We start from the raw sequence: 10252 nt of genomic DNA, 5'->3' as shown, positions 1-10252 counted from the left end.
AGGACTGATTTCCTTTAGGATTGACTGGTTTGATCTTCTTGTAGTCAAGTTAAGTCAAGTGAATCTCCCTCTTTGCATGACCTAGCTTCACATTACAAACAAAAAAGCAGTATATTGATGCTATCTTGCTATGTAAGATTTTTATTTAAATAAGATTTAAGAAAAAATAGCAAAAATAACTTCTTTTTGAGTTTGGCATCTTTACTGAGAACACAAGCTGCCCTTAATCTCAGTAAGGAGTATAAATGCAGTGATGATCAGCAGCTATTGTGGAAACCCATTACTAGGTCTCAGAGTCACCCCTCAGTAGACAACAGTCCAGCCTGCTAAAAGGTCTAACCTAGATTTCCATCATTTTACATTATGTGTTAATACTTTCCTCTGTCCTCTTTAATCTTCTTGTGGGATAATGCTAACCATTTCAGCTTCCTATTGCTAAAGTCTTCTGGACTTCTTGTTTCTTTAAGGGCAATTGAAAACAGCTAAAATTATCAAAAGTATCCTGGGTAATATATGTTTCCCGTTTCCATAAAAATAAAACCTGTCCTTAAATGTCAGCACATCTTTAAAAATATAAATCTATCAAGGAGGAAACAAACCTTTGAGTGAGCCCACCTCTTAGAGGAAATTGTTGAGTTACACATAGGAAAGGACTTCAGAGCAGCTCTCTGAAGTAGAATAAAAACAAGAGCAGAAGTGTATTGGTTAAAACCCCTGACACCTGAAAAGAAGCAGCCCTGGATTCTGAGTACACAAAGAATTTGTTCTACTCTTGAGCAAGATGATTTCTTTGGGTCTCTGTTATTTTCTTTAACAATAGAAATACTTATCTTGCATTCTGTTTCATCCTCTGGGATTTTTCCTAATTATTTATTTAGATTATCTCCAGCTTTATTAAGATATTATTAGCATATAACATATTAAAGTTTAAGTGGATATACATTGTGAAATAATGACCACATAAGGTTAATAAACACTGTTAAGCATCAGGAATTCACTGCCTGGCATGCACAGAAGCCAATACTATGACATTGGCTTTTGAGAAAGAAAAGAACTTTATTGTGAAGCCAACTAGCATGAAGACAAGACGTGAGGCTCTCAAATTTGTCTCCTCATCCAGGGTCCCAGGCAAAATTTAAGGAGTAAGGGGAATTTCAAACTTGGAAGCTGATTTCAGTTTAGTTCAGTTCAGTCACTCAGTTGTGTCCAACTCTTTGTGACCCCATGGAATGCAGCATGCCATGCTTCCCTGTCCATCACCAACTCCCTGGAACTTGCTCAAACTCATGTCCATCAGGTCGGTGATGCCATCCAACCATCTCATCCTGTTTCCCCCTTCTCCTCCTGCCTTCAATATTTCCCAGCATCAGGGTCTTTTCCAGTGAGTCAGTTCTTCGCATCAGGTGGCCAAAGTATTGGAGTTTCAGCTTCAGCATCAATCCTTCCAATTAATATTCAGGATTGATTTCCTTTAGGATGGACTGGTTGGATCTCCTTGTAGTCCAAGGGACTCTCAAGAGTCTTCTCCAACACCACAGTTCAAAAGCATCTATTCTTCAGCACTCAGGTTTCTTTATAGTCCAACTTTCACATCCAGACATGACTACTGGAAAAACCATAGCTTTGACTAGATGGACCTTTGTCAGCAAAGTAATGTCTCTTCTTTTTAATATGCTATCTAGGTTGGTTATATAACTTATATGCAGAATACATCATGAGAAATGCTGGGCTGGATGAAGCACAAGCTGTAATCAAGATTACCGGGAGAAGTATCAATAACCTCAGATATGCAGATGATACCACCCTTATGGCGGAAAGTGAAGAAGAACTAAAGTGCCTCTTGATGAAAGTGAAAGAGGAGAGTGAAAAAGTTGGCTTACAGCTGAACATTCAGAAAACTAAGATCATGGCATCCAGTTCTATCATTTCATGGCAAAGAGATAGGGAAACAGTGGAAACAGTAGCTGACTTTATTTTGGGGGGCTTCAAAATTACTGCAGATGGTGACTGCAGCCATGAAATTAAAAGACACTTACTCCTTGGATGGGAAGTTATGACCAACCTAGACAGCATATTAAAAAGCAAAGATATTACTTTGTCAACAAAGGTCCATCTCGTCAAGGCTATGGTTTTTCCAGTAGTCATGTATGGATGTGAGAGTTGGACTATAAAGAAAGCTGAGCAAAGAAGAATTGATGTCTGTATCAATACCTCCAGACAATCATCCAAGGCATGGGTGAAAAAAATCCATCACCTCTCTAAGACAATTTTTATAGTCACAGAGCAATGTCTTTTATCTCCTGAGTCAGAGAATCCTCATTCATATCAGGTTTATTTTATTTTTTGGCTGCATGTCTCAGTAAGCAAAATCTTAGTTCCCCAACCAGGGATCGAACTTGACCCCCCCTGCAGTGAAAGCATGGAGTTGTAACCACTGGACAACCAGGGAAGTCCCTCATATCAGGTTTAATAAAATTTTGCTGTAGTCATCCAAGAGCCAACCCCTACTAGCCAACACAAACAAAACAATCAGACAAAGACAAACATGGACAAAGAAATCCAAAGGCCTGGCACTTTAACCAGGGTTAGGGGCTCTAACCCTTAAACTGTGGGTACCTCAGGGCTATAACCTTTTATGGAATGTTCACTAGGATTGGGCTTGGGTGCTCACTGAGGTGATCCTGAGAAACATCTGTTCACCTTCTGCCTCACCTGGGGTCAAGCCAGTGCAAGCACACTCCTCACAAGAGGAGTCCAGGCTTCCTGCAGCCCTTCTTTCAGTCCCTGCAGTCCTCCAACCAGTCAAGGGGGCTCATCTTCCTTGTGTAGGACCCAGGACTCAAGGAACTAATCTTTGACTCTTACCACTCACTCTCCAGGGTGGGTCTGTGCCCGTATATGCTCCTTTTTCCTCTGAGTTCACTCCCAGGGCAACCTGATTGTTTATCTGTGGATCTGTCTTATAGCCTCTGCTGTACAAAGATTTGTCAGTTTCCAGTTGGTCTTCCATGAGAATTCTTCCATAGTGGATGTATTTTTAAAGTGTTTGTTGGTGAAGGTGAGTTCCATGTCCTCCTACTCCACCACCTTGATCAATCCCCTCATCATGCTCTACACTAAATTCTCAGAACTAACTCATCTTAGAGCTATAAGTTGTACTTTTTGACAAACGCTATTTATCTCATCTCCAAGACTCTGGCAACTACCATTCTTCTCTCTGTTTCTTTGGGTTTAGGCTTTTTTTATATTTCATATGTGAGAACATACAGTATTTGTCTTTCTCTGTCTGAATTATGTCATTTAGCATAATGCCCTCAGGTCCATCCCTACTATTGCATATGGCAGGATTTCCGTCTTTTTATTGGCTGAATAATATTTCATTGTGTGTGTGTATGTATATATATATCACATTTTCTTTATCCATTCACCTGTTGACAGACATTTAGGTTGTTCTGAGGTCAGCATGGCTATTGAGAATAATGCTCCAATAAACTGGGGGTGCAGATATCTCTTTGAGACAGTGAGTTCATTTCCTTTGGATATACACCCAAAAGTGGGATTGCTGGATCAGACACTAGTTCTACTTTTAACTTTTTGAGGAACCTCCTTACTGCTTTCCGTAGTAGCTGCATCAGCATTACCATCAACAATATACAAGGGTTTCCTTTTCTCCACAGCCTCATTTATTTTATCTCTTTTTAATAACAGCCATTCTAACAGATGTGAGATGATGTACAATTGTGGCTTTAATTTGCATGTCCTCGATGATTAGGGAAGTTGAGCATCTTTTCATATATCTCTTGGTCACTGGTATGTCTTCTTTGGGGAAACGTCTATTCAGTTCCTCTGCTCATTTTTAAATTGGATTGGTTTTTTGCCATTGAGTTGTCTAAGCTTCTTATATATTTTCAACATTAACCCCTTATCAGATAAATGGTTTGCAAATATTTTCTTCCATTCTGAGGTTGCCATTTTACTGTGCTGATTGTTTCTTTTTACTGTGCTGAAGCTTTTTTTTTTAATCAATAGTTTAATGTAGTCTCACTTGTTTTATTTTTGCTTTTGTTACTTATGCTTTTGGTATCACATCTAAAAAATTATTGTTAGAACCAAAATCAAGGAGATTTTTAGATATGTTTTCTTCTAGTATTATAGTTTCTGGCCTTACATTTAAGTCATTTATCTATTTCAAGTTAATTTTTGTGAATGGTGTAATGTATGGGTCCAGTTTCATTTTCTGCATGTGGTTGGTGGTTATCCAGTTTTCTGCATTTTCTGGTGGTTATCCAGTTTTCCCAAAACCATTCTTTAAAGAGACTATCTTTCCCCCCCACTGAGTCATCTTTGCTCCACTGTCAAATATTAGTTGACTGTATATGTGTGTTTTTACTTCTGGGCTTTCAGTTTTGTTCTACTGGATGACTATATGTCTATCTTCATGCCATTTACTAAACTATAGTATAGATATACTATAGTATAGTATACTATAGTATAGATTACTATAGTATAGTATACTATAGTAATCTATACTATAGTATACTATACTATAGTATAGATTTACTATAGTATAGTATACTATAGTATAGATTACTGTAGTATAGTATAGATTACTATAGTATAGTATACTATAGTATAGATTTCAATTACTATAGCTTGTAATAAAGTTTGAAATCAGAAAGTGTAATGCCTCCAGCTTTGTTCTTCTTTCTCAAGATAATTTTGACTATCAGGGGTCTTTTTGTGGTTTCATATAAATTTTAGGATTTTTTCCTATTTCTGTTAAAAATGTCATTGGAATTTTGATAGGGATTGCACAGAACCTATAAATGGCTTTGGGGAGTATGGACATTTAACAATATTAATTCTTGGGGTCCATTAATTCTGATTCAGGACATTTTTTTCATTTTTTTGTGTCTTCAATTTCTTTCATAAATGACATAATTGTTTAGTCATTTTAGTGTTAAAATTTAATAAATTTATGTACAAATTTAATTCTGATTCAGGACATTTTTTTTCATTTTTTTGTGTCTTCAATTTCTTTCATAAATGACATAATTGTTTAGTCATTTTAGTGTTAAAATTTAATAAATTTATGTACAAATTTAATGTACAAATCAAATTTAACCTCCTAGGTTAAATTTATTCCTATGTATTTTATTATTTTTGATGCTGTTGTGAATCTAAGTATAGCTTATCAGTTTTTCATGTGTCTCTCCTAGAATGTATGCTACCTGAGGATAGTCTATTACTCAAATTAAGGACCACTTTAGCAAAACTGAAGGCTCAAAAGAATTATTTGTTCAATTAATAAATTGTTTCAACTCATTGATAGCTATAAATATAATAATAGTTCTTATACCCAAAACTATCTTAAGCACTTTATACATATGTGTCTGACTCCTTTATTTTCTATCATATAGCTGGAAGCTCAGCAATGTATTCACTGTGATCAAAGAGCAGTCTTTCTCTGCTGGGAAGGCCAGCCATTCTCTCTCAGTTTTCAAAGGAATATACATGGAGTATCAAGCAAACACTCCACTCAGCTCCTAACAAATAACAATGAGACAAATAGCCCAGCCAATCTGCTCACACATTTCTGTGTCAGGATGTGTAAGACATCTAGCTCAGGGCCACAAGGAATACCAGATGAATAAGGTCCAGCTCATTCTCCAAAGAGCTCATAACTTTTGCTATTGAGTCAGCCATATCTGACTCTTTGGGACCTCATGGACTGTAGCTCACCAGGATCCTCTGTCCATGGGATTTCCCAGGCAAGAAAACTAGAGTGGGTTGCCATTTCCTTCTCCAGGGGATCTTCCCAACCCAGGGATTGAACCCACCTCTCCTGCATTGGTAGGCTGATTCTGACCTCAAGCCCTAATAAAAATCTGTTGCCCATCCACCCCACCCACTCCCTTCACCAGCACATTTCCCCTGCTGGACTCGCAAAATGCGTGCAGCCAGTTTTATATCATCAGGTAGGAAATAGGAGACTATCTTTCTGAAGAAATCGATCCACCCAAAAGAAAAGACTTCAGCCTTCATTCCTTTCATCTCCTTGTAGCCGAGAAAGCAACATGGGTCACCAGCAGCTCTACTGGAGCCATCTGAGAGAATTCAGCCGGGGTTCTTGCTCCTGCCAAGTATGCTCAAACTATCACGATCTCATCTGGAAATACGGCCTCAATATGTGTCAGCAGTGTTTCTGCCAGTGATGACATTGGCTTCATTAAGTTGGACCAAGTGAACTTCCTTGAATGGATCATTCAGCACATCAGTCGCTCAGTCATGTTCAGTTCTTTGCGACCTCATGGACTGCAGCCTGCCAGGCTTCTCTGTCTATGGGATTCTCCAGGCAAGAATACCAGAGTGGGTTTCCACTTCTTTCTCCAGGGGATCTTCCTAACCCAAGGATCAAACCCAGGTCTCCTGCACTGCAGGCAGAGTCTTTACACAGAAATAATACTAGCTCTTTGTATATAAAATAAAAGTTAAAATTTTCAAAAGAAGAAAAGCCTTCAGAAATTATTTCGAGAGTATCCTAGTGTGAGAGCCAGGCCCCATATCCTATCACTCTGTGGCAGGGTCCACAAACTGGCCAACTCTGTCTAGAAACAGAGCTCCCAGTAATGTATTCTTTACAAGAACAATTAGAAACCACCAGACAATGAAAGGAAGAAGAAGAAATAGCTTAAAGAGTTGAAAGTGGTTGAAATAGCAGGAATTGAGAGTTTTTCATTATAAGTAAAGTACTACTTTTTATTCTTAAATTATGTCCAGTCATTACTTTAATAACGATTAAATTTAAATTTTAATGGGTACACAGAAGCAGAGTAATCTGGAAAGAGGTTTGCCCATTCTGTCAAGGTCTCCAAGGGTAAAATTCCTCACCATGTGGAATATGTAAACTTCAGCTTCTAGTCTCTGACTTTGCAAGCTCAAAACTTCATTTTACCTGCACATAAAAATCAGGTTCATCTCTGGAAGGAGTGAAACTCAATCACACTCATGAGTTGAGGTATAATAATTTAAGATGAGACCTCACCACTCTGGTAGCCAGGATGCCTATATCTGCAAAAATGGTGTATTCATTTTCTAAGGTAAACAATATGGTTAGGTAAACGAGAATCACTGGCTTACACTGAGAAATCACTAAAAAGGTTCAGAGCCCATGCACTTGCCACAAAATCTACACTATTAAGACGGTTGCTTGGAACGAAAAGTAAACAAATTCAGTGACCTCATCCTAAACTGTTACAATGATTCTGCAAGGCAGTGTAATTATTCACTGCCTTAAATATTCAGAATATTCTCTTATTCTAAGAATAAGAAGCTGATGCTCAGAAAATTTAATAGTTTGCCTAAGGTCACACAGCTAGCTTCGATGTCAATAGAGGTTTGTCTGATTCAGAGTATTTCTGTTGTGCCTCATGACCTTCCCAGAATAAACAAGGAAATGGGTGATACAAGGACTACCCTTCTTACCCAAGCAGTTTTCCCCCTTTCTGTCATCAAAGTCCTTTATAAAAACCCGTCTTCTAAATATGGAGGATTAAAAATGAAAGAAAATGAAAGGGAATAATATTTAATGAATGCCTACTTACGTAAAGCTCAGTGCTAACAATTTAAAATTTTTTCTCTACCTATTTTAAAAATAGTTTGTTTATTTAATGCATTTATAAGTCTACCTCTTTTACATACTGTTGTTTATTACATACAAACAGCAGTTATTTTGTATTATTAAACCAGATTTGGAAATTTGCTCTGCCGTATTTTGAAAATCTTCTTGGCACTTTTACATCTGTGAAGTTAATTGCAGAAAAACGTGTTCAAAAGGTCCAGTGTGTCTCCAGTGAGTAATGCCACAGTCAGTTCAGAAAATGAAAATAGAAGTGATAGCATCATATTCTGTTACCACCACTGCTTGAAAGCCAGATTTTAATGAGCCCAGCTCCATAATCTGCCTGAGCGTTTATAGACCTTGGGAGGGGAACTCTAGAGCTTTAGGCTAAAGCAGCAGCAGAGAATGTCTCTCACTAGTTTAAGAACAGTGCTGGGTATGGCTGTTCTGAGGGCAGGCTCATCAACTGTGGCAACTTGCAGGGGGCACCACTCGGGGTGGGAATAGAGCTGGACATTATTTGCCACTAGACATTAAGAGATATGTAAAATCCATCAACTTTTTCCAATTTCATTGTGGGGAAATGGAAAAAAAATACAATAGCCAGTTACTACACTGCCAGCATAGAAAAGCAGCATTACAAATACCTATTAACATTTTTTGTGTGTGGAAATCCAACTATATACCTTGGGAAGGTGGGCAAAAGGTAGCAAGAAAGACAGAAAAATAGTAAGATGGAGCCAGAAATCCCACCTGCCATCTCTCTCAATATGCTGAGTGTGTATGCCCAAGACAAGTAAAAGCAAAAACATGAATCTGTTCTCTCAGTTTATCTCAGCTCCTCTGAGCTTCTCATAGTGTGAGAATCAGATGCACTAAATAGAATTCTGCTACTCAGACACCGAAGATAGTTTTCTTACAACATGGCCCCTAAACAGAAGCCAACTTCTTCATCTGGTGCTCAACAGAAGATAAAGCAATGTATTCCAAACCACAAGGAAAAACTGGCTGAGCCAGTCCCAACTGCAAGATGCTTTGGTGGCCTCCAGTTGGCATCATTCTAAAAGGAGTTTTGACAGTAACTAACTAATTGGTAGTTTTTCCTTTCTTGCCAACTTGAGAACCCAACCTTGAGCTAAGATGTAACTTAGCTATGTGCTATGCTTAGTACTCAGTTGTGTCCGACTCTTTGCTACCCCATGGACTGTAGTCCGCCACACTTCTCTGTCCATGGGGATTTCTCCAGGCAAGAATACCGAAGTGGGTTGCCATGCCCTCCTCCAGGGGATCTTCTCAACCCAGGGATCAAACCCAGGTCTCCCACATTGCAGGTAGATTCCTTACCATCTGACTCACCAGGGAAGCCCAAGAATACTGGAGTGGGTAGCCTAACCCTTCTCCAGGGGATCTTCCTAACCCTAGGAGTCAAACTGGGGTCTCCCGCATTGCAGGCAGATTATTTACCGCTGAGCCACTGACAAACCCAGGTTCTAATAAACTAGGTTACGGGGCTTCCCTGGTAGCTCAGCTAGTAAAGAATCTGCCTGCTAATGAGGGAGACACAGGAGACCACAGGAGACGTGGGTTTGATCCCAGGGTCAGGAAGACCCCCTGGAGTAGGAAATGGCAACCCACTCCAATATTCTTCCCTGGAAAATCCCATGGACAGAAGAGCCTGGAGGGCTACAGTCCATGATGTTGCAAAGTATCAGACACGACTGAGCAACTGAGCACAAACCTAGCTATACCAGATTCCAATCAGCAGCCTCTAGATAGCGCAGTCTAAGAGTGCCAGCTAGTTTCTTAACTGAGGGTGTTAGTAAGATTTGGAGATGCTAGAAGCAGAAGATATTAAGAAGAGATGGCAAGAATACACAGAAGAACTGTACAAAAAAGATCTTCACGACCCAGATAATCATGATGGTGTGATCACTGACCTAGATCACATCCTAGAATGTGAAGTCAAGTGGGCCTTAGAAAGCATCACTATAAACAAAGCTAGTGGAGGTGATGGAATTCCAGTTGAGCTATTTCAAACCCTGAAAGATGATGCTGTGAAAGTGCTGCACTCAATATGCCAGCAAATTTGGAAAACTCAGCAGTGGTCACAGGACTAGAAAAGGTCAGTTTTCATTCCAATCCCAAAGAAAGGCAATGCCAAAGAATGCTCAAACTACCACACAGTTGCACTCATCTCACACGCTACTAAAGTAATGCTCAAAATTCTCCAAGCCAGACTTCAGCAATATGTGAACCGTGAACTTCCTGATGCTCAAGCTGGTTTTAGAAAAGGCAGAGGAACCAGAGATCAAATTGCCAATATCCACTGGATCATCGAAAAAGCAAGAGAGTTCCAGAAAAACATCTATTTCTGCTTTATTGACTATGCCAAAGCCTTTGACTGTGTGGATCACAATAAATTGTGGAAAATTCTGAAACAAATGGGAATACCAGACCACTTGACCTGTCTCTTGAGAAATTTGTATGCAGGTCAGGAAGCAACAGTTAGAACTGGACATGGAACAACAGACTGGTTCCAAATAGGAAAAGGAGTACGTCAAGGCTGTATATTGTCACCCTGTTTATTTAACTTATATGCAGAGTACATCATGAGAAACGCTGGACTGGAAG

The 10252-nt window shown here is 39.1% G+C and overlaps 1 pseudogene; it reads left to right on the top strand.

Moving 5' to 3' along the window:
* The first annotated feature begins 6077 nt into the window (after window positions 1-6077).
* Window positions 6078-7860, top strand: LOC147377894 (small ribosomal subunit protein uS14 pseudogene; annotated as a pseudogene).
* The last annotated feature ends 2392 nt before the right edge of the window (window positions 7861-10252 follow it).

This window comes from Bos grunniens, chromosome 2 (assembly GCF_055505025.1).
Source record: "Bos grunniens cultivar Pamir isolate PY7600 chromosome 2, Bosgru_T2T1.0, whole genome shotgun sequence".
Lineage (NCBI taxonomy): Eukaryota > Metazoa > Chordata > Mammalia > Artiodactyla > Bovidae > Bos > Bos grunniens.
The sequence above is the reverse complement of the archived record's forward strand: the minus strand, read 5'-3'. Positions and strand labels throughout refer to the sequence as shown.